At 41.1% G+C, this 24456-nt stretch overlaps 3 protein-coding genes and 1 long non-coding RNA gene across 4 annotated transcripts in view; 1 reads left to right on the forward strand and 3 right to left on the reverse strand.

The window, feature by feature from the left end:
• The window catches only part of LOC309494322 (uncharacterized protein), a 243868-nt gene that overhangs the window by 132442 nt on the left and 86970 nt on the right, over positions 1 to 24456 (reverse strand). The window lies entirely within an intron of this gene.
• LOC309494460 (uncharacterized protein) overlaps positions 1 to 24456 on the reverse strand; it is a 310444-nt gene that overhangs the window by 60511 nt on the left and 225477 nt on the right. The gene's annotated exons all lie outside the window — the stretch shown is intronic.
• Positions 1 to 24456, forward strand: part of LOC309494303 (uncharacterized protein) — a 99500-nt gene that overhangs the window by 36601 nt on the left and 38443 nt on the right. The window lies entirely within an intron of this gene.
• LOC309474293 lies at positions 15267 to 16125 on the reverse strand. Its single transcript, XR_014197280.1, has 2 exons — positions 15778 to 16125; positions 15267 to 15313 (listed from the first exon to the last, which is right to left on the reverse strand). It is a non-coding gene; the product is annotated as an uncharacterized lncRNA (long non-coding RNA).

A 24456-nucleotide genomic window follows, 5' to 3' on the forward strand; every position in this document is an offset into this window, starting at 1 on the left:
AATATTACCTCTGAACTTTGACTAGGCTAGTGAGACGGTTTTGGCTGGGCGGTCTTCACAATGAGGAAACAAAACGTGGAAATAAGGGATCCAATGCATAGAGAGTAAATCAGTTCTACATAAAACAAAACACAATGCACAAATTAATTACGATTGTGCCACGTAATACAACGTCAAAACAAATAATACATTAAAACCAACCACATGAAAAAATGCTGCAGCAGTATCTATGGAGATACATTTGGGTAGATTTCAGCATTGTTCCAGATGGAGGTTGCAAACTTTGTTACAAGACGAAGCGTTTATTAAATTTGTGGAGAATTGTATTGATAAATATTTTGAACTAAATACGAATGAAACTACAGCAAGTATTAGATGGAAAGTGTACGTAAGAGGAGAAATTATTAGTTATACAAACAACATAATAAGGAATTACAAAAACTAGAGGATCAAATTAAAAAAGTTGAAATTAAAATAAGTATTGATAATAATCCTGAAAAATTACATAACCTGTCTATCATGAGAGCTAACAATGATAAATTAACAACCAACAGCCTATATATATAGCCTTTCAAAATCCACAAATGCGTGAGGGGATTCACAAATGCACAAGAAGAGATTCACAAATGCGTGCAGCGATTTACAAATGCACAGAAAGCGGTTCACAAATTAATGCCAGGCAGAGTTGTGTTTGTAAAATAATAAAACATTTGTAAATATTTTTTTATTTGAAAATCTCATTTTATTTTTTTGTGAATTTGATATTTTTTTGTGAATCTCCTTACATTTATTTGCGGATCTTAATCTATTTATTTGTGAATTTGATACATTTTTGTGAATCTCTTTACATTTATTTGTGAATATTAATCTATTTATCTGGAATAATGCAACAATTTTAACCCCATAATCCTCCTCTGCCTATTCTGCCTATTTTGTGCTTCACTTGAAAAAGTTCCTTTCACCTTTAGTAACTGGAGTCACTTCAGTTCTAAAATAATAATAATAATGGAAGGCTACTAGTAAAGCTGAATCTGCGTGGCCCTGATTGGCTGCGGTGGTGTCCCGTACGCGCGTGCGTCGGAGGCCGATGACGTCACCGCTCGCTTGCGCCGTCTCTTCCGTCATTTAAAAAAAAAAAATGTAATGCAATATTAACAAACAGAACAAGTCGATACATACAAGAAATATAAACAATCTTTCAAAACAAAAGAGAAATTATGGTTCAGTATACATTAAAAGAGGAAATGTGAAAGAAATTTAAATCTATTCAACAATAATCTTAAAAAAAGAAAAAGAGAGAAGAGAAGAAATAAAGAAAAGAAGAGGGCACAACAAAAGAAAAACATATTAAGGGAGAATATTAAACATTAATTCTGGATGTTTTCATTGCTTTCTTGTTAACAGAAGTTGAAATTGTATTTAAATACATCTTCAATTCTTCTTTGAAAAAGCTAAAGTGGGGTTTACTTTTCATATATTTAAATTTATGGATATGAAACTTTCCAATATATAAAAGAAGGTTTATACAAAAACTTGCATTAATTAGATTCTTGTCTTTGACATAAAACCCCCAAAGAATGTGTCTATATGATAAAGAAAAGAATCAGAGCATCAATATTATTCCAGAAAGGCCGAGCAAAAGTACATTCCCAAAACAAATGATCAACAGTTTCAGAAGAGGCTTCACAAAAAGAGCAGGAAGTATCAATATCACTTCTAAATTTCTTTAAAAAGTATTTAACTGGATAAAATCTTTGAATAATTTTATAGGATATTTCTTTAACTTTATTTGTTAGAAAGAATTTCTGAGGAAGTGACCGAACATATCAACGGGTTGAAGAGACTGTGAAAAGAATACAATATTTTATTACTATTACACAAACACCATAACTGGCACAGAAAGTTTGATTGTAAAACAAAAAGATATCTTAATCATATTAAATGTTTCAGAATACATGTACCGTTGCATTGACAGCATGAGGGACCTCATCTCTCCTGGCTGCTCTTGCCTGTTGCTGGCTCTATCTGCCTCCAAAAGGCCATCAGGTGGGCATGTATGGGATGAATATAGTATCAAAATGATTTACACATGCAAGCACACTTATCAATGAACTTGATACATGTTGCAGATATGTTTTATCCATGCCTTTCAACTTGCGTGTGCAAAATTCAAAATTGAATGAATGTGAAGCAATTTGTACAAATAGAGTTTTTTTAACAGGAAGGAAAATTTTATTAACTTGAAACGCCGCACGTCACGTTCATATAGGCTCTTGTCTGTAGGCTATATAGTTTTCCTCCCATAGAGCATATTATAAAGAAAAAGCTTAACGTCAATGCAGTAAGACGGTGATATTTAAACTCAGTAGCCAATACACCTTATTGAACATATGCAACGCGCGATTGCACATTAAGCGTTTTATAATGGTTTTCTATGAGTGTTGTTCATAATCTGATGTTATCTGTTTGCCTCTATAAAGTATGCTTTATTAATAAGGTAGGCCTATATTGTGTACTAAATTTGGTGCTTCAATATCACTCTCATTAAGCGTCTTAAATGGGGAAGAACGCTTGATTACGCTGCCGTTGTCTGTTTTAGCAGAATACTGCCATCTAGGGGTAGCAGGTTTACTCAGACAGCTGTGTGTGGATCGTGCAAGGCGAAACCCGCGAAATGAAAGTCTCAAAATCCAAATGAATCAAATAGGATCGACTCAGAAACGAGTCAATGAATGCACGCGTGTCACCTGATCCACAAATGCACATCTTACTTGTTGCATGCACAAAGTCTGGCCCACATTAATACAAAATCGAGGTTTTGTATTAACAACTATGTCTCTATTTGTACAAAATGCTACACATTCATGTGATTTTGGATTTTGCACACACAAGTTGTATTGTATTAGTTTAAATGTAGTGACGCACATTTGTGAATTTGTCAAATAGATGGGTAGTTGTGCACACATTAATAATTAGCACCAGGCCTATTCATTTGTAGTTGTTTGTGTGTCGGTTGTGAAATGCTTAAAAACCGTGAAAAGAAAGTCTCAAAATCCAAATGAATCAAATAGGATCGACTCAGAAAAGACGTAAATGAATGCACACGTGTCACCTGATCCACACATGCACATCTTCTTTGTTGCATGCGCAAATTATGATACACTAATACAAAGGAAAACATTTTTATTCACAAAAATGTCTCTATTTGTACAAATTGCTTCACATTCATTCAATTTTGAATTTTGCACACGCAAGTTGAAAGGCATGGATAAAACATTTCTGCCACATGTATCAAGTTCATTGATAAGTGTGCTTGCACGTGTTAATCATTTTGATACTATATTCATCCCATAGGCATGAGTCGCAAACCTGTGGGACATACAGTATTTCAGTAACACTTTATTTTAATGTTACTAAATTTACAGATGTTGCATGTATTTATTATAGTAATAACTATATATTAGGCATAATTACATGCACTTAACCTTTACTGTAGTAACCATTAATATTACTCAGTACTTAAATGCAAAATTACACTGTAACAGGGACACAATAAAATAAGGTGTAACCCATATTTTATTTGATGGTATGTTAAGTGCCCATAGACAGTTTTAAATTGCAGATTTATTAGCATCCTAGTCGTAATTCCCATTAATACAACATTATATTATGGGATAGAATAAAAATCCTAATGCCAGCGTTTACAGAATAATACACTTATCAGTGTGTAACATATTTCAATTTATTAATGGATAGCCCCTTGAGATGCAACATCTCATTTTCAAGGGGGTCCAAGTACACATAGACATAAAACAACAAAAAACAACAAAAAAAACACACACAAACAAGCAAACAAGTAATAAAAACTCAGTGAGTGTTTTAGCGCAATTTTCTGACGTCATGGGATCACAACACTAAGAGATAGTAAATCTTTTCCTGGATTTTATTTTGTGCGTTCCCGAGATTAGACCTTCCTTAACATAATGCCGAAAACCCGAAGTCTCTAGGTGGTCTGGTTGAGGAGTAGATAGAAGTGCAAGATTGGTGCGCACAGACAGAACAGAAATCATGAGTTAACAATCGCAATTTTGTCCGGTGGAAAATTGCGCTTGTTACGAACTTTTAGAGTCTAGGGAATGTACCGTAACATTTACATATTAACGTACTGCTGGATATGAAGTGAGGTGGAAGAACATGACAGACAATCTTGGAAAGAGAAAAATACTGGACGTTTATTCACAAAAAGCCGAAGCCACTAGATCCAGTAGGATGACAATAATAATGTGTACTATGTACAATGTGATAATATAAACAAACCAACAATAAATGGGAAAAGAACAAAAGCGGCGCCAAAGAAAAGAACAAAATATAACAAAACAATCCTTAATCTAGACCTAATCTAACCAAAGCAAAATGTAGAAAATAAACCGAAATCTTCAGTGCATCCGGCACTTTAACTAAACTATCTAGCAAAACAAAAGATACATTAAGTGGCGCTCACTTCTTACCTAGTGTGTCTAGACAATCATCTGCTACGTGTGCAGTGTATATCGCGATATACTGACCTGCGTTCTCTTCCCGCTATATCAGCTGTTAACCAAGGTCTCATAGCAAACGAAAAGGTAGACAACACATCACAAAAAAACAAAGCACATAGCACACAACTCAATTCGCGGGCAGGGACAAAAACTCGATTCACTACAGAAAACTCATGGCGCTATAAAGAGCTCAGTTCGCTATAGAAAACTCATTCCGCTACAGAGAGCTCAGTCCACTAAAGAAAACTCATTCCGCTACAAAGAGCTCAGTTCGCGATCGAGAGAGAGAGCATGAATGAACACGCCATCCTTTTGAACCAACTGGACGGCCTCCGATTGGCTCCCAAGCGCCGCCTTAATGATGACTGACGTCCGACTCGGCCAATCACAGCACCCTGCGAGCAGAGAGAGTGGCTAGAGACAGAGAAAAGATAATGAGCACAACAGCCAACACGTGTGAAGTACACTAACATGCACAGATCAATGAAAACAAAACACAAAACACGCGTGGAACGTAACACTTTCCCCTTTAAGAACCAACTATATGGGATAAATCAAACATATAGTTGTTCAAACAGTTATCAAATGCCGCAATAAGCAACTCTAGATAGTGCGTCAGCTATCACATTTTCGACGCCTTTCTTATGTTTAATCACCAGATTATAACCCTGTACAATCAGAGACCAACGCATCAAACGTTGATTCTGATTATGCATACGTGATAGAAAAACCAGAGGGTTGTGATCGGTAAACACAGTGACTGGAATATTACTTGAGCCAAGATACACATCAAAGTACTGGAGAGCCATCAGAAGTGCTAACGCTTCCTTCTCGATCGTCGAGTAGTTTAACTGATGTTTATTAAACTTACGCGAGAAGTAACAGGTAGGATGATCGATACCATCTTTACCTTCCTGAATTAGCACAGCTCCAGCACCAACGGCACTCGCGTCCACATCGAGTTTAAAAGCAGAATCACAGTCTGGTGCGGCTAAAACAGGGGCGTTACACAGAAGAACTTTGATCGAGTTAAAAGCATGCTGACATTCATCAGACCATAAAAACGTTCGGGATGGACTAAGAAGTGAAGTCAGCGGATGCGCAACCGTCGAAAAGTTTTTACAGAAGCCACGATAGTAGCCAGCCATCCCTAAAAATCGACGGAGTTCACGTCGGGTAGTTGGAGCAGGGAACTCAGCTATGGCGGTAACTTTTGCTTCTACAGGGCGCACTTGACCTTGCCCAACTTCCTTCCCAAGATACGTGATAGTGGCCTGACCAAATTCACATTTAGCTACATTTAAGGTCAGCGACGCTTTCTCAAGACGCTCAAAAACAGTACGCAAAGAAGACACATGTTCTGACCAGTCCGTAGAATAAACTACTAGATCGTCCAAATATGCGTTGCACTTAGGTACTCCAGCCAACACAATGTTAATAAGTCGCTGAAAAGTGGCCGGTGCGTTACGCATGCCGAAAGCCATCACGGAGTACTGGAGGAAATTGTCAGGTGTTACAAATGCCGAAATGTCAGAAGCACGAGCCGTAAGAGGAACTTGCCAGTAACCTTTTAACAAATCTAATTTACTGACATAACGAGCTGAACCGAGGTTGTCGACGCAATCTTCCATGCGCGGTAAAGGGAAACAGTCGGGTACTGTTACTGAATTTACTTTCCGGTAGTCAGTGCAAAATCGCGCAGTGCCATCGCTCTTCGGCACTAACAAACACGGAGAACTCCAAGGACTACAACTGAACTGGGCAAGTCCATGCTTCAACAAATACTCAACCTCATTCCGCATAATTTCTCTTTTCGCTGCGTTCACGCGGTATGCATGCTGCTTGATCGGAACAGCATCACCCACGTTAATGTCGTGCTCTAGAACTGTAGTGCGAGAAGGTACATCATTAAACAGAGCAGGGAAATCATTAATCAACTGCATAATATCACATCCTTGTTGTTCAGATAAATGCGATACATGAGATGCAAAGTCAGTCAATACCTCAGAATTCGTAAGTCGGGCACACTGTTGATGAGTATGGCGCAAAATCACTCCATCATCCTCCGGATCACCAACTTCGACAGCAGCACAAGCGATCAGCACAGGAGATGCCACAGGAACGGCAGTTTCGTCTGCAGATGAAACATCACTCTGGACAGCTTCTCTGTTGTGGAAAGTCTTTAACATGTTCACATGACACACACGAGTCTTTCGTTTCCTATCAGGAGTCCCAATTACGTAATCTGTATTACTAAGTTTTCTCACCACCTCATATGGTCCAGAAAACCGTGCTGATAAGGCAGACCCTACCATAGGCAGCAACACCAACACCGAATCGCCCTCGTTAAAGGAACGCTGTACAGATTTACGATCATAATGACTCTTCATTTTTTCCTGTGCAACTTCAAGTGACTCTCTCGCCACTGAACAAGCTTTATGCAAGCGTTCACGGAACTTACTCACATAATCTAACACATTCACTTTCGGGCTAGACTCAAACAACAACAGGTTCTCCTTAAACATTTTCAAGGGTCCTCTGACAGTGTGTCCGAATACTAATTCAGCAGGGCTGAAACCAAGACTTTCCTGAACTGCTTCTCGGATCGCAAACAAAAGTAACGGTACACCCTCATCCCACTCTTTACCCGTATCCATACAATACTTTCTGAGCATTGCCTTCAGCGTTTGGTGGAAACGCTCGAGCGCCCCCTGGCTTTCAGCGTGATAGGCACTTGCAACCCTATGAGATATACTTAAACTGGACAACACCTGCGTAAAGACTTTCGAAAGAAAATTAGTGCCTTGATCTGACTGCACAACTTTGGGTAAACCAAACGTAGAAAAGAATTTCACCAAAGCTCTAGTTAGGACAGGCGCTGTAATCCTTCTCAAAGGTATTGCCTCAGGAAATCGGGTCGCCGTGCACATTATTGTCAAAAGGAATTGATTACCAGATTTAGATTTAGGCAAAGGACCGACACAATCAACAATAACGTGTTCAAACGGTTCTCCCATCACTGGAATAGGAACAAGTGGAGCACACGGAATAACTTGATTCGGTTTGCCAGTGATCTGACAGGTGCGGCAGGTGCGACAAAATTGTGTGACATCTTTTTTTAATCTAGGCCAAAAGAAATGCCTCAGGATGCGGTGATAAGTCTTCTTTATTCCTAAATGTCCTGACAAGTCGTGATCATGAGCTAAAGATAGAACTTTCTGTCGGTAACAGGAAGGAATCACAATCTGATACACGCTACTCCATTCAGAAACATCTGCAATATCAGGGCACCACTTACGCATCAGTAAATCGTTCTCAACAAAATAAGCAGTTTTTCTCTCTTGAACTTTGTCTAGAGAAACAACAGCAGCAAAGCACTCCCGAAGACTTTCATCCTCCTTTTGAGCAGCAATAACTCCCTCGCGCGTCACACGTAACTTTACATTCAGAGTATTCAAAACAGGCAAATTTTCAACAGTTTCACTCTCATCACAAGGTAACATGTCATTAATAAAAACAGGTGCTATAAAAGATGTAGCCAAATCTTCAGCATCCATCTTACGAAACTGAGCTCGCGTAACTGCAAAGACTGGAAAAGTTTCAGGATAAGACCTCAACAGTTCATCAGGCTGATCTGACAGAACTGGTCTATCAAACACTTCCAGCAAAGGCATGACTTTCCCACCAGCTAAGTCATTGCCAAGGATGAATTGTACTCCACTAACAGGCAAACTCTCACGAACGGCCACCTTCACGAAACCTGTACACAATTCTGACTCTAAATGAATCCGGTGCAACGGAACCTGGACAAGACCCATCTCGATGCCCTGTACTAGCACATTACTGCCGCAATAGGTTTGATCAGAAAACGACAGTACATCTGCACTAATAAAAGACTGCATTGCCCCAGTATCCCGCAGCATTTTTACGCATAGCTGCTCCTCAGAATTTCCCGTAACGGAAATTAATCCTTCCAGCAGAAAAGGTGCATAACTAGGATCAGGCTTATCACTACGCTCGATTTTAACAGGACCAACCAGTTTAACAAAACCAGCGCTCTTAGGTACAGAATTTGACTGTTTTCGTTTCAACACAACACAATCAGCAATTAAATGACCAGGTTTGTGACAATAAAAACATTCTCGATCCTCTTTCGACTTAAAAGTAACTGGTTTCGGTCGTGACGAACTACTCAAATTCACTTGAAAAGGCACAGCTTTCTCAGAACGGGCAGGGGTAAACACATTTTTATGCGTCAGTGTAAATTCATCTGCAAGGACAGAAGCTTGAGATAAAGACGTCACTTTTTGCTCATTTAAGTAAACGACAACACGCTCAGATAAACAATTCTTAAATTCCTCTAAAAGAATTAATTCTCGCATGTCTTTAAAATCATTTACCTTACTCGATGTGCACCACTTATCAAATAAAATGCCTTTCTCCCTCGCAAATTCAACGAATGTCTGACTGGAATTTTTCCTATGGCTTCTAAAACGTTGCCTGTAAGCTTCGGGTACCAGCTCATAAGCACGCAAGATTGCAGCTTTTACTGCTTCATAATTCACGCTATCCTCTAAAGACAATGTAGCGCAAACATCTTGAGCTTTGCCAGTTAACTTGCACTGTAACAGCAACGACCAGACCTCTTTAGGCCACTGAAGTGTAGACGCAATTCGCTCAAATACATTAAAATATGAATCAACCTCTGTTTCTCGAAACTGCGGCACAAGAGAAATATGTCTACTGACCTCAAAGGTGGTCCCCCCCAAGCCAGCATCAGCGGGCTGTAAGGGTTGCGTAACTGGAACAGGTGTCACCTTGCCTGCACTCAACTCAAGTTCACGCAGCTTCACCTGCGTCTCCGCCTCGATTTCGAGTCTACGGACTTTAAGTCGGAATTCCATCTCAGCCCGACGGTCCTCTGCCCGTTCGCGGGTCTCCATTTGGAGTCGCGCTAAGCGGACTTTAAGCCGCGCATCACCTCCTCCAGACTCAGCCGAGCCCGGAGTAAAAGGCTCAAAGGGCGGCAGAACGGCCTTGGTCTCGGAACCCTCCACCTCAGCCATTCCACCTCGCTCCTCCTCACCAGGGCGACCGTCAGTACCAAAGGAACCTTGCCCGACTACTATAGGCAGCTCTAGAACACCCAATTCCACCAACCTTTGGGATACAGTAAACTTAATCTCTTCTTTGAGCCGCTGCCTCGAAACAGCGATCCGGAAGTGAGCAGCGATACACAGCAAATCGTCTTTCCTACACCTATCAAGTTGCTCCACCGTAGGTGCACTAACAAAGGTATCTAAGTCAAAATCAGCCATACTTACTCCTGTCAGAATCACTAACCATATAATCAACCAGCCCATCCACTAATCACTGCCTCGCGAACACAAAAACTCTACAAACAAAACACTGAACATGCTTTCCACCATCCACACCAGCAGTAATTAATATCTCGGGAAAAATATAAATATGATAAATATTATCCCGGACGAGCCCCCATTTAATGTTACGAACTTTTAGAGTCTAGGGAATGTACCGTAACATTTACATATTAACGTACTGCTGGATATGAAGTGAGGTGGAAGAACATGACAGACAATCTTGGAAAGAGAGAAATACTGGACGTTTATTCACAAAAAGCCGAAGCCACTAGATCCAGTAGGATGACAATAATAATGTGTACTATGTACAATGTGATAATATAAACAAACCAACAATAAATGGGAAAAGAACAAAAGCGGCGCAAAAGAAAAGAACAAAATATAACAAAACAATCCTTAATCTAGACCTAATCTAACCAAAGCAAAATGTAGAAAATAAACCGAAATCTTCAGTGCATCCGGCACTTTAACTAAACTATCTAGCAAAACAAAAGATACATTAAGTGGCGCTCACTTCTTACCTAGTGTGTCTAGACAATCATCTGCTACGTGTGCAGTGTATATCGCGATATACTGACCTGCGTTCTCTTCCCGCTATATCAGCTGTTAACCAAGGTCTCATAGCAAACGAAAAGGTAGACAACACATCACAAAAAAACAAAGCACATAGCACACAACTCAATTCGCGGGCAGGGACAAAAACTCGATTCACTACAGAAAACTCATGGCGCTATAAAGAGCTCAGTTCGCTATAGAAAACTCATTCCGCTACAGAGAGCTCAGTCCACTAAAGAAAACTCATTCCGCTACAAAGAGCTCAGTTCGCGATCGAGAGAGAGAGCATGAATGAACACGCCATCCTTTTGAACCAACTGGACGGCCTCCGATTGGCTCCCAAGCGCCGCCTTAATGATGACTGACGTCCGACTCGGCCAATCACAGCACCCTGCGAGCAGAGAGAGTGGCTAGAGACAGAGAAAAGATAATGAGCACAACAGCCAACACGTGTGAAGTACACTAACATGCACAGATCAATGAAAACAAAACACAAAACACGCGTGGAACGTAACAGCGCTAAAAACAAATGCTCAAAACCATTGAGCTACTAGGCAGCTTACACCATTACCCTAAACCTAAGACACATCATAGCTCTGACATGTTATAACTATCTCAAAAAGCACATCACATTTACCTCATTATACAATTGGAACCATAATGCAAGAAATTCAGTGAACAAAAGGGTGTCACATAAGAAGGACCGAGGTTAAATCCACAGGAGGTAGATCAATTAAACAGTTACATGAAACAAGAGACAATTACAAGCATTACTATTCAGTCCAACATCAATAGCATGCACACACATTATTTAGATATTGGAATAAAGTTAACTTGAATCTACGAAAAGATAAGATGGACCTCAAGGAAAGAGGAAGATTATTCCAATCACTAGTAGCTTTGTAATGAAAAGTTTTACGACCAGTGGCTGAAAAGATTCCTGGCACAGTAAAGACGAGAGATTGCATATCTCTAAGAGGATACAAAGAACTACGTGGGACCAAGCGTTCTCTCAGATATGGAGGACATTCGAAGTAGGCACATTTGAAAATAAAAAGAAACCAATGAAAGTCTCTTCTTGAATTCAGCTGAAGCCAATTCAATGATGCATACATTACGCAATGATGTGTCTTAAAAGGACACCTCAGAACAAATCTACATGGAGAGTTAAAAACAACATTAAGTGGCTTAAGAACAGCGTCACTAGTGTTCATGTAGATAATATCAGCGTAGTCAATAATGGGCAATATCAACTGAGAAATTAACCTTTTCCTAACTTCCAATGTAAAACAGTTAACAGATCTATAAAGTGTACTGAGGCAACCATGTATTCTCTTTGTTATATAGTCAATGTGAGGTTTGAAGGTAAACTCAGAATCCATCCACAAACCAAGGTATTTACATTTTTTGGATTTCACCACCATAGAGGACCCATTAGCAAAATACAGTTGTAAGTTAAGAGCACATGGTCTTCTGTGCCTCGTCCCAAACAACATACAACAGGACTTTTCCATATTCAACACTAGGTTGTTACTGTGAAGCCATTTTTGAGTCAGGATTACTGAGCTGAAATCATGTGACATTTAAGCATGCATAAGCCATGATTTCTCAGTCCGGGAAAAAGTTTATTACCATATTACCATATTTTTTTACTTTTTATTTTCTATAAGAAAAAAATGGTTCTCAAGTAACACTAACAGATATAGGCAAATACTTGTTTTTGTTGCTGAATAGCAGTGATGGGCAGTAACGCGTTAGAAGTAACGCGTTACTGTAATCTGATTACTTTTTTCAAGTAACGAGTAAAGTAAGGGATTACAATTGCAAAAGCAGTAATTAGATTACTGTTACTTTCCTGTAAGCAGGCTGCGTTACTGCGTTACACTGCGAGACTGTCTCGCGAAGTGAGCCGTGACTCGTGAGTGACAAATGACATGAGCGCCGCGAAGTCAGTGGTAAACACTATGGCAAGCGATCGCGTTCAAAAGTCTTTAAACGAAACGCGTGAATTTTGACGCGTCAACACGCACCGTTTGTCCGTGTTCAGACGTCATGTTTATTCATGAATGATGTCGTAATGGTAAACTGGTATGAACGTGCAAACACGTTATATTTGTTCATGAGGGATAATGCATTGGTACGTTGTGAGTGATGTCAGTCTTTATGTCATGATTTGTCATGCCTTTTTAAGTTGTTCGTTTAACATTATTTCCCAAGGTAGAAAAGACAACAGCTCTTAGAATGGGTCTTTTATTTTAGCAAACTGCCAAAAAAACCTTTTCAGACTGTGTGCAGCTGAACCAAGAAAAGCTTAAGATTGCATGGAGCTGATAAGCATGAATGGCAGAAGAAAAAGACTGCAATTAAAAAACAAAACAAGAGAAAATTATTTTAATGCAAGCAATAAAAAACTGCACACATCAGCTGTGGAATAAAAGAAAATAAATGCATGATCAACTAGATTAAGGCAAACTCCTGTCTTAATTTAAACCCTGTCCACCACCCCCAAAGGTTTCACAAAGTTATTCTTGCCACTGTAACTTATGGCTTCCTAAAGACAGGTTTATGGGTAAATAAATGAATAATAATTAGAAAAATATACCAGGGCTTTGCATTTGTCCTTCGGTCGGTCATTCACTTGTCTGAGTAAAAACACTTGTTAGAACAGGAATTTTTTTTTTGTGTGTGTGTGTGTGTGTTGTAAATATCATTTATTCCGAATCAGTATTCTCATCAGTTCAGTCAGCTTTAACATATATAAATCGGCATATTTATGATATTTTAACCTTTATAAAGGGCATTTTTCCCTAATCGTTTGCTTCATCTTTCATTTAAAATTCTTAAATTTGATCAATAAATTACAATAGAATAATAACATGCTAAAGGGCTGTTACCAATCAAATAAACTGCATTAAATAATGTAATGAGATTATTTAAAATATTTTTTGAATATACAAATAAGAAATATTATTTGTGCATAGAAATAATATTTATAAACCGCCAGTAGGAGGCGGCAGGCGACCATCTTAATGAGTGAGTCATTGATGCAATGTGCATAAAGTTAAAATACTGAAACTAATAAAACAAGTTTTAAAAAAGAATGTTTAATTTGATTAAATTTTAGATGATGGAATATGCAGAAAGAATAGAATTAAGCAGAAAGGTCTATGGCTTTACATAGCTTATTCATTTCGTGCATCATGTTTTTGAAAAGTAACTAGAAAGTAACTAGTAAAGTAACTAATTACTTTTGAAAATAAGTAATCAGTAAAGTAACTGGATTACTTTCTTGGAGAAGTAATCAGTAATCAGTAACTAATTACTTTTTCCAAGTAACTTGACCAACACTGCTGAATAGATATTTAGGTTCACAAAATTCAAATCAATATCACTTGCTTTTAAATGACATAAGACAGTTATCCCTAACTTTTGTTGTTACTATCCCTACCTAAACTGAGCTGTTCACATGTGTTAAAAAAACAACAACAACAACAACTAAAATGATGTAAAAAGTAGGATAAAACGATTACTTTTGATTTTCAAGTTATATTTATAGATATATTAAGAAGGATATCTGTTGGATATGACGTGTTTGCTGCTGATCTACAGAAATTTTATGAATCTAAATAAACTTACATTTAGCAGATGCTTTTATTCACAACAACTTACAATAGAGGCAACAATATCCATCGTCTACAATGCCAGTTTAAAAAAGAAGCTATATTAGGAACTAATTTGAGTAAAGAACAATCTTCTTTTAAAGTAATATTCTTAAATTAAGGGACATTTATTTGAGAAGCAAAATGACAATGGATAATAAATGTTGTTTTCTGTGATAACATGCATAAAACAAAAAATGACGTGGTGTAACGAGCGAGAGTGCCCTGGATAACCATCAGAGGACACGCCAACCCAGACAATCACCACACATCCACAAACTACATTTCCCATGATCCTTTGTCCAGACCAATCAGCCATGATCACGTCCACCTGTGTGTCATTACCTTGTTTAGCTCACCCCATATAAGCCTGGGGCCTGTACCATGAAGCTGGTTTAGCTGGCTAGCCAGCTATGTTTCAGTTTAGTTTCCGCCAACCCTGGGTTTTAGGTACTATGAAAGTAGCTTGGCTTTAATCGGTGTTCGTTGCCATGGGATCTTACGCTGCACGGCTAACCTGCTCCGGGGCAGGTTATGTTCTGGATTCAAGATCTCAGACTGAAGTTTGACCAATCAGCTGAGAGCAAAGAAACATACAGTACCAGTCAAAAGTTTGGAAACACTACTATTTTTAATGCTTTTGAAAGAAGTCTCTTATGCTCATCAAGCCTGCAGTAAAAAAAAAAAAAAAAAACAAAAAAAAAAACAGTATTATGAAATATTATTATAATTTAAAATAATGGTTCTCTTTTTTTAATATACTTTAAAATGTAATTTAACTTTGTGATGCAAAGCTGAATTTTCATCAGCAAGTACTCCAGTCTTTGGTGTCTTATGATCCTTCAGAAATCTTTTTTTTTTTTTTTGGAGCCGCCTCAGCTCAGTCCTATGGAAGCTTGTTTCCGCCACAAAATAAAAAATTTTAAACGATAATTGCGGCTTTTTATCTCACAATTGCGAGTTTACATTTTGGAGCCTCCTCAGCTCACAGTCCAGCTCCTTTAGTGAACAGTCTTTAGTGTGCAGTCTAGTTAAAGACTCTGAAAAATCTTGTGAGTATTCACTCTAATTGCTAGTTCAGGTTTGCTGAAGGCTACAGGTTGTCCGGTCAGAACAATGATGTCTCACTCAGGTTATATTCCAAATCGTTGTTTTATTAAAGGTGCATAGATGTGTGGTTCTGTGAATACAAAATACAGAAATGAATATGAATATAAACATAAAACACAAGAACAGTATGAATAAAGCTTATTTGGTAAAATTACTGATGAATAAAGGGTAAAATATAACACAATACAATCTCTATGATGAAATACTTGACTAAGTGGGAATGGATGTGTGTGCGCTAACGCTGTACACGAGCTGTGCACGAGCTGTGCATGCGAGCATGGCTACTGCTGCATGTGCGGTCAAACCGAGATGTAAACAACTATGAGCGCATGCGCGCGACCTGAGGTACAACATGCATTGGTGTTTATAAGGAATAAATATAACTAATACTGACAACGAATGACATAAATATACATGGGATGGCAGTAATGTCACAGCAGCCGAATATAATTAAGTAAACAACATTAAATGTAAACACTGATACAGGCGGATTAGCGTTCGTTGAAACTGTTCAGTAATTATGTGATTACTTACAGTGTGATGCACGCACACGCACAATCTATAAAACTCCTCCGATTTGGGCTAATATACTATACTCCACTCTACAAACTAGGCTATATACAATATTCAGCCGATCTCCTTTTCCCGTTATCATCCGTCAACTTTCTTCTCCGTCACTTCGCGAACTCCGGTGGAAAGTTTTGGAATAGTCCATTTCTCACTGAATGACAGGGGTGACTGGGAGAGTCCATGTGTCAAAGGGGAACACTTTCTACAGCCGCCCCCAAATTCACAGTGTGAATTTGCCGACTTTAAGTGTCTTTGCTACATTAAATTTAAAGCTAGTCGGGAAGAGAGGGCAGACAAATAATCTTGGCTACAGGTCGGGTGTAGGTTTTTCCGTTAACTTGTATTTCCGCAGATCTGACTCTCTTGTCCAACCCAGGAAAGACCTGAACAATTCTCCCAACAGGCCAAAGAGCGCGGGGCAGTTGTTGGTCCACGATCATGACTGTGTCCCCGACCTGCAGGTCAGTTTCTTCAGTCTTCCATTTCTGTCTGATCTGGAGGTTGGGTAGGTAGTGCCGAATAAAGTGCTTCCAAAAGTGGTCAGCCAAGAGCTGGCTATGCCTCCATCTCTTTCGGCTTAGGAGTTCAGAGTCTTGGTATACCACTTGCGGTAATGAGGCATCTCGCCGCCCCATCAACAAGATGTTAGGAGTTACTGGATCTGGATCCGCGATGTCCGAAGAGGTGTAGCCAATGGGTTTGGAGTTGAGAATTCCTTCTATTTCTATGAAGACAGTCCTCAGCACTTCTTCTGTAACTGTCTGGCTGCCAATGGTGACGTGAAGTGCAGCCTTTAAAGAACGGATTTCTCTCTCCCAACATCCACCGAAATGGGGTGAACTGGGTGGATTAAAGATGAATCTTATTTGTTCGCTGGCGAGTTGGGCTTGAAGCTCAGGATGAAGGGCGATGAATGACTCTTTCAATTCCCTTTCTCCTCCCTTAAAGTTGGTGCCTTGGTCTGACAGAAGCTCAAAGGGTTTACCACGTCTGGAGATGAATCGGCGTAAAGCCATCAAGAAGGAATCTGTGTTGATACTGGTGAGTATGTCAATGTGGACTGCACGAGAAGTCATGCATTTGAAGATGATTCCCCATCTTTTTTCATTCCTGCGTCCCACCTTTATAGTGTAAGGTCCAAAGCAATCTACACCTGTTGAGTAGAAGACAGGTTGATGGATCCTCAATCTGGCAGGTGGGAGGTCCGCCATTCTTGGTGGATGTGGTTGTCCCCGCCATCTCTGACACTCTGCACATTGTCGTTGGTGGTTTCTGACCGCAGCCCGTCCCCGTATCACCCAGTATTTCCTGCGAAGTTCAGCAAACACCCTATCTGGTCCTGGGTGATGTAGTCGATCATCATAGTCTTTGATTACCAGTTTGGTAGTCGGATGAGAGGAGTCAAGGACAATAGGATGTATCATATCTTCCTCTAGCTGGCTGATTTGACGGAGACGACCGCCAACGCGTATGAGTTGGGTGTCCTCATCAAATTCTGGAGCTAAGCAGAGCAAACGACTATTTTTTGGTAAGGATTTACCTGCTCTTAGGAAGAACAGTTCATCTGGAAATGAGTCAGCTTGGCTCTGACGAAGTACTGCAAGTTCTGCCTCTTTGTGGTCATCTGCAGTTGGGATATCAGTGGCCGCCCCGTTAACATACTGGATGTAAGCCTTCAGTAGCTCTGAAAGCGTATGGTATTTCTGTGGATTGGGAGGAGGTGAAGTGGAGATTGACAGACCAATGAAAATAGGCTTTCTCAGTTCACTGTCCTGATCAATGGTCGTAGGTGGTGGCATCTCTGGCCAATGATCAATTGTCTGTCTGAGGAATTTTGGTCCCTTATTCCATCTGCTTTCCTGGCCTATGTCACAGAGCAGTTTTCCCTTTGTGATGTCATCTGCGGGGTTCTCCTTTGATGGCACGTATCTCCAGTTATCAGACTCTGTGAGTTCTTGGATTTCTGCCACTCTAGTGCCTACGAAAACTTTAAAACGACATGATTGTGACAGCAGCCAGGTAAGGACAGTTGTGGAGTCAGACCACAGAGTAACACTATGGATGGGCAAAGTTAGCTCTGTCTTCAGAACTTTTGCGAGTTGTGCACCTGTGAGTGCTGCACATAACTCCAGCCGTGGAATGGTTTGCTGCTTTTTCGGGGCTACCCGAGATCTACCTGTTACAAAGGTAACTTCCACTCTACCTTCAGGATTTTCAGTTCGTATGTAGGCCACAGAACCATAGGCTCGCTCTGAAGCGTCACAGAAAATGTGGATCTGCCTCATGCTGGAAGGCTGATCCAGTTCTTTACTGCAGTAAGACCTCGGCAAAACAATGTGCTGTAAACCATCCAGTTCACTCTCCCATGCTTTCCACAAATTCAACAGGTTCTCAGGCAGACGGGGATCGTCCCACTCTCTTTTCTTGTCCCATAACTGCTGTACGATCACCTTGGCTCGTGTTGTGAATGGCACAATATAACCTATGGGGTCATACTGTCTAGCGAGGATATGGTATATGCTCCGCATAGTTGGAAGTGGGTGGTCTGTCCGCCGCTGCTTATAGGAGAGAGTGTCTGATGAGCAATTCCAGTGTAACCCAAGAGTTGACTCTTGTGCATCTTGTTGACCTTCGCTGAGCCACTGGATGCTGCTTTGAGATCGAGCATCAGCTGGCAGGTGGCTGATGACTGATGGATCATTGCTCGCCCACTGTCTTAGGTCAAAGCCTCCGGAACTTAAAAGGCTGCGGAGTCTGTCTACAAGACCTTTCGCTCTCTCACTTGAGGTGAAGCTCTGAAGGCAGTTGTCAACATAAAATGATTTCTCTACTGAGAACTGTGTGTCTTCAGACTCACTGTGATCCAGAACGTGCTTCTGTAACGCGTACGTTGCGCAGCAAGGACTGCACGTTGTTCCGAATGGAAGTACTTGCCATTCATACACGTCTGGTGCCTTGTCTTTCTGAAGGTTTCTCCAAATGAATCTCAGTAGTGGTTTGTCCTCCGGCAAAAGGCGTACCTGGTGGAACATCCCACGAATGTCACTACTAATGGCGATGGAATGTTCTCGGAATCTCAGAAGAACTGACAGAAGAGAAGGACTGAGTGGTGGACCAGGGAGTAAGTACTCGTTCAGGTTGTGGCCTTGGTAAGCAAACGAACAGTTGAAGACAACCCTTTTCTTCCCATTATGCTCCACCAAATGATGAGGAATGTACCAGCTCTCTTTGGAACAGTCCACCTCCTTAGGAGTGAGTTTCGTGATGAAGCCAGCTTGCTGTAACCTGACTATCTCCTCTTGGTAGGCCGCTGCTTGTTCCGGATTCTTGTTCAGACGATTCTCTATTCCCCTTAATTGTGGCAGGACAGCTTCTTTGGGTGCATGTAGACATGGCATACCTTTGGCACGTAGAAGAGGGGTTGCATAGCGCTGGATTCTGTTAACATCCACTCTCACGGTTTTGTCCTGGAGAAGTTGGATGGACTCTTTGTCTTGTCTAGACCTTGTCAGTACCTTTTCATTTCGATATGGAAGAATGTCCATTTTCCACAGTTTCTCCACATTCGCATACAGGTCGTTACTGGGCTGTAAGCTGGTGAAAAGACATTGCTGTGGGGAAAGTCTGCTGGTTAGTTCTTGTGCTGGGCCCTGTAGTGTCCACCCTAGGCGTGTTCTCACAGCAGCAGGGCCACCAGGTGGACCCAGTCTGACTGGTTCTATGGGTGTGATGAGATGAGGGCAGTCAGAACCAATAAGAACTACTGGTTTCACTTTGTGAAGGTGCTGTAGTGGCAGGCCTGCAAGGTGCTTGTACTTCTTCTGAAGTACCTTGACAGGATGCGTGTGCTCTGCTAAACCCAGGCTGCTGGCTGTAAATGCGCTCCGTATCCTGAAAGCCTTACGAGGGTTAACCACTGAAGACACAGTGAAGGTCACAGCCGCCCCATGAATGGTCTGTGTATCTTGCCTGACTGTACGGAGAACCAAGTCCTCTGGCTGTCCCTTCAGATTCAACTTCTGCACAGCTTCATGTAAGATGATGGTCCGCTCTGACCCATCATCGAGAATTGCATATGCCTCCATGGATTTGTTGCCATTTCGGAGCAGAACTTTAGCCACCTTCAGCAGAATTTTATTGTCACAGGTTGGACGATCCACATACAATACTGCACTGGCTGGAACCGATTCTTCTGTGGCTCTGCTCTGGTCATTTACATCATGTAAGGCCAGCAAGTGCTTTCTGTTACAAGATGGACAGAGGGCTTTCAGTGTGCAATTGGCAGCATGATGACCACGCCCACAGCGCCAACATCTATTTTGACCTTTAATCCAATTCACCTTCTGCTCTTTGTTGAGTAACTTAAAGTTCTCGCAGCCATTCAGGAAATGTCTGTTGTTGTCGCAGTATGGACAGTAAACATTCACCCCTTCTCTCTTAGCAGCAGTTGGTTTGGGTGGATAAACTGGTGATGCTGAGCTGGCCTTTGGTTTCTCTGTACCAAGGAGGATGGTAGTGGGTTTGCGGGGCTGCCTAGAGTCTCTCCTCAGCTCCCTCCTCGGCACTGTCGAAACTCTAGACTGACTGGTATAGTCAGTGTGGTCATCCTGAACTTGTAGCTCGTACTCAAGCCAGTCCGCAAAGTCCAATAATGTGGGGATAGTGACATGAAGAGGATGTGTGTACCTCTTGAAACTGGACCTGAGATCATGTGGCAGTTTGCTCATCAGTCTGGACACATGTGATCCGCACTCCAACTCGACGTTGCCTTTCTGACCCAGCTGTTCCAACATACTGACCAAGGAACGCACTTGGAGACCGAACATGCGAAAAGTTTTCACATCTCCACTGCGAATGTTTGGTCCATCCATTAGTTCTGCAATGCGTTGTAAGGCTAGCTGATGGGGCTGGCCATACATTTTATTGAGGGCTCTCATGGTGTTTGTGAAAGGAAAGCTTGAGTTACTGTATGAGTCTGCCACAAGTAGGGCTTCTTCTAACTTAAGATGATCAGTGAGGATCTGATATTTGAATCGCTCTGTTGCATCTTCAGGCAAAATGTTCTCCAATGCTATTCTCAGTCTGGAAAACTCTCTAGGATCAGGGGATGTTAGGAAGGGAATGGTTGGAGAAGGGCCTCTGTACATTTTCTCCTGCATTGATGGAGGCTGATAATACGCTTGTCTGTAGCCTGGTTGCGGAGGTGGCATACGCTCATATGCTGGGGTCTCAAACTCTGACTGATAAGGTGTTTGTGAAAGGAAAGCTTGAGTTACTGTATGAGTCTGCCACAAGTAGGGCTTCTTCTAACTTAAGATGATCAGTGAGGATCTGATATTTGAATCGCTCTGTTGCATCTTCAGGCAAAATGTTCTCCAATGCTATTCTCAGTCTGGAAAACTCTCTAGGATCAGGGGATGTTAGGAAGGGAATGGTTGGAGAAGGGCCTCTGTACATTTTCTCCTGCATTGATGGAGGCTGATAATACGCTTGTCTGTAGCCTGGTTGCGGAGGTGGCATACGCTCATATGCTGGGGTCTCAAACTCTGACTGATAAGCTGGAATGTGTTGGGAGGAACGAGAGTACCTGGGTTTAGGTGGGTCACTGTAACGCACTTGTGGTGGTACTTTATAATGTATTGAGGAGGAAATGTCCATGTTTCTGAAATCCTCAGTTAATCCAGGATGCTCATCCATTGTAGCTGGGCACAGTTCTCTCATGGTCGTAGGTGGAGTTGGTGGGTTTGTCCGTGGGGCTGGAGTAGGACGGAACCGTTGTGGAGTCTCAGGGCTCACCACTGGAGAAAAGGGACCTGGAGATAGCACTGGTAAAGTCAATGGCCTAGAGGGGGATCCCCTTTCTGCCTTAAGACTTTGAAGTTCCTGATGTAACATGGCATTCTGTTGTCGCATCTCCTGTAATGCTGAAATAATCTCTGGAAGCTGGCTGGTTTGTTGCCGCAAGTCGGCGTTCTCGCGTTTCATCACCTGCAGCATGGCTGTAAGCTCCACTTCTTCTCCTCGCCCATCGGATCTTTCACTTTGCCATTCATCTCTCAGTGTCCACTTATCATGATCTAACTCTTGACTGATAGGAGAAGTCGATTGGGTCCGTCCTACCATACTTGGTGACTGGACTCTGCTATGGCTGAAGTCTGGGAGTGGCTGTCGATGTGGCAATGTCTCACCAAGCTCGTAGTCCGCTAAATGAGTCGGTGGGTTGATCTGTCTTCGTGGACGCACGACAGGCGCTTCTCTCTCGGGTTGAGACATCTCTGTAGCAATTCACCTATCCGGCTCGAAGGACCATGAAAAATCTTGTGAGTATTCACTCTAATTGCTAGTTCAGGTTTGCTGAAGGCTACAGGTTGTCCGGTCAGAACAATGATGTCTCACTCAGGTTATATTCCAAATCGTTGTTTTATTAAAGGTGCATAGATGTGTGGTTCTGTGAATACAAAATACAGAAATGAATATGAATATAAACATAAAACACAAGAACAGTATGAATAAAGCTTATTTGGTAAAATTACTGATGAATAAAGGGTAAAATATAACACAATACAATCTCTATGATGAAATACTTGACTAAGTGGGAATGGATGTGTGTGCGCTAACGCTGTACACGAGCTGTGCACGAGCTGTGCATGCGAGCATGGCTACTGCTGCATGTGCGGTCAAACCGAGATGTAAACAACTATGAGCGCATGCGCGCGACCTGAGGTACAACATGCATTGGTGTTTATAAGGAATAAATATAACTAATACTGACAACGAATGACATAAATATACATGGGATGGCAGTAATGTCACAGCAGCCGAATATAATTAAGTAAACAACATTAAATGTAAACACTGATACAGGCGGATTAGCGTTCGTTGAAACTGTTCAGTAATTATGTGTAAGGATGGCTGACGCGAAACAGTCGTTCCGAAGCTTTGCGAGATCCCGAAGCGCAGATGTTTCGAAACACTGATCCGAAGCGTGATTCAAAACACCTATGTCACGTGACTATGGCCAAACGAAGCCTCGAAGTGTTTCACTTATGTTTCATCAGGTGTGGTCCGCCGAATCAGCGTTTGATTGACACGGTCGGGAACAGACCACACAGTCGCACATCTGTATAAAAGTGCAATCAACGCATCTTGACCTCGTGGGTTTTTGTGAGAGGAGTTTGATTTTGAGATAGCGGATTTTTGGTGATATAGTGACATAGTGCGATTTGATTAGTTATAGGCTATTTAGGCTTGCATTTAAATTTAACATGAATTTAAATGAAACTGGAAAGAGATAGCAGTAATCTTTCCTCATTTGTATGTCCTAGCTAAAAAATATATCTCCGCCGTCGGCGTCAATGGCCTCGTGGTCAGTGCGCCGACATGTAGCGCCTTTGCACTCGGGCGTCCCGAGTTCGAGTCCCGGCTCGTGAACCTTTCCCGCCTCGTTTTTTTGTCATCTCTCTACTGTCCTGTCACAATAAAAGGAAAATCACCAAAACAATATATATATATATATATATATCTTTGCATGCCAGTAACAAGTGTCCCTTGTGAGAGGATTTTTTCAAAGGCTGGAGAAATTATCTGTAAAAAAAGAAGTAGTCTAAGTCCTTCCACAGCAGAGAAATTAATATTTTTGAATAAAAATCTCTAAAAAAGTGAGACATTGTGGCTTGATTTCTTTTATTAATATTTATTTTGCAAGACCAAAATAACATTATGCACAGTGAGGAGCCTATAGGTTACAATCTTCACATATTAGAAAATTATAATAATAAAAAAACAACACATTTTTTTAATGGCTCGTCAAGGTTGTTTCAGATCAACACCTGCAAGTGACCACTAGGTGTCACCGTTGAGATGGGTGTCGGATTGATTCGAAGCCTCGAAACAATATGGCACATTTGGTTCAACTGTTTCAATTGCTTCAGGAGGCCTCGATCTGGCCATCACTAATTATGTGATTACTTACAGTGTGATGCACGCACACGCACAATCTATAAAACTCCTCCGATTTGGGCTAATATACTATACTCCACTCTACAAACTAAGCTATATACAATATTCAGCCGATCTCCTTTTCCCGTTATCATCCGTCAACTTTCTTCTCCGTCACTTCGCGAACTCCGGTGGAAAGTTTTGGAATAGTCCATTTCTCACTGAATGACAGGGGTGACTGGGAGAGTCCATGTGTCAAAGGGGAACACTTTCTACAGACTCCTTTAGTGTGCAGTCTAGTTCAAGACTCCTTTAGTGTGCAGTCTAGTTAAAGACTCCTTTAGTGTGCAGTCTAGTTCAAGACTCCTTTAGTGTGCAGTCTAGTTAAAGACTCCTTTAGTGTGCAGTCTAGTTCAAGACTCCTTTAGTGTGCAGTCTAGTTAAAGACTCCTTTAGTGTGCAGTCTAGTTCAAGACTCCTTTAGTGTGCAGTCTAGTTAAAGACTCCTTTAGTGTGCAGTCTAGTTCAAGACTCCTTTAGTGTGCAGTCTAGTTAAAGACTCCTTTAGTGTGCAGTCTAGTTCAAGACTCCTTTAGTGTGCAGTCTAGTTCAAGACTCCTTTAGTGTGCAGTCTAGTTCAAGACTCCTTTAGTGAGCAGTCTAGTTCAAGACTCCTTTAGTGAGCAGTCTAGTTCAAGTCTTCTT

This window comes from Leuciscus leuciscus, assembly GCF_965113295.1.
Source record: "Leuciscus leuciscus genome assembly, chromosome: 1".
Taxonomy (NCBI): domain Eukaryota; kingdom Metazoa; phylum Chordata; class Actinopteri; order Cypriniformes; family Leuciscidae; genus Leuciscus; species Leuciscus leuciscus.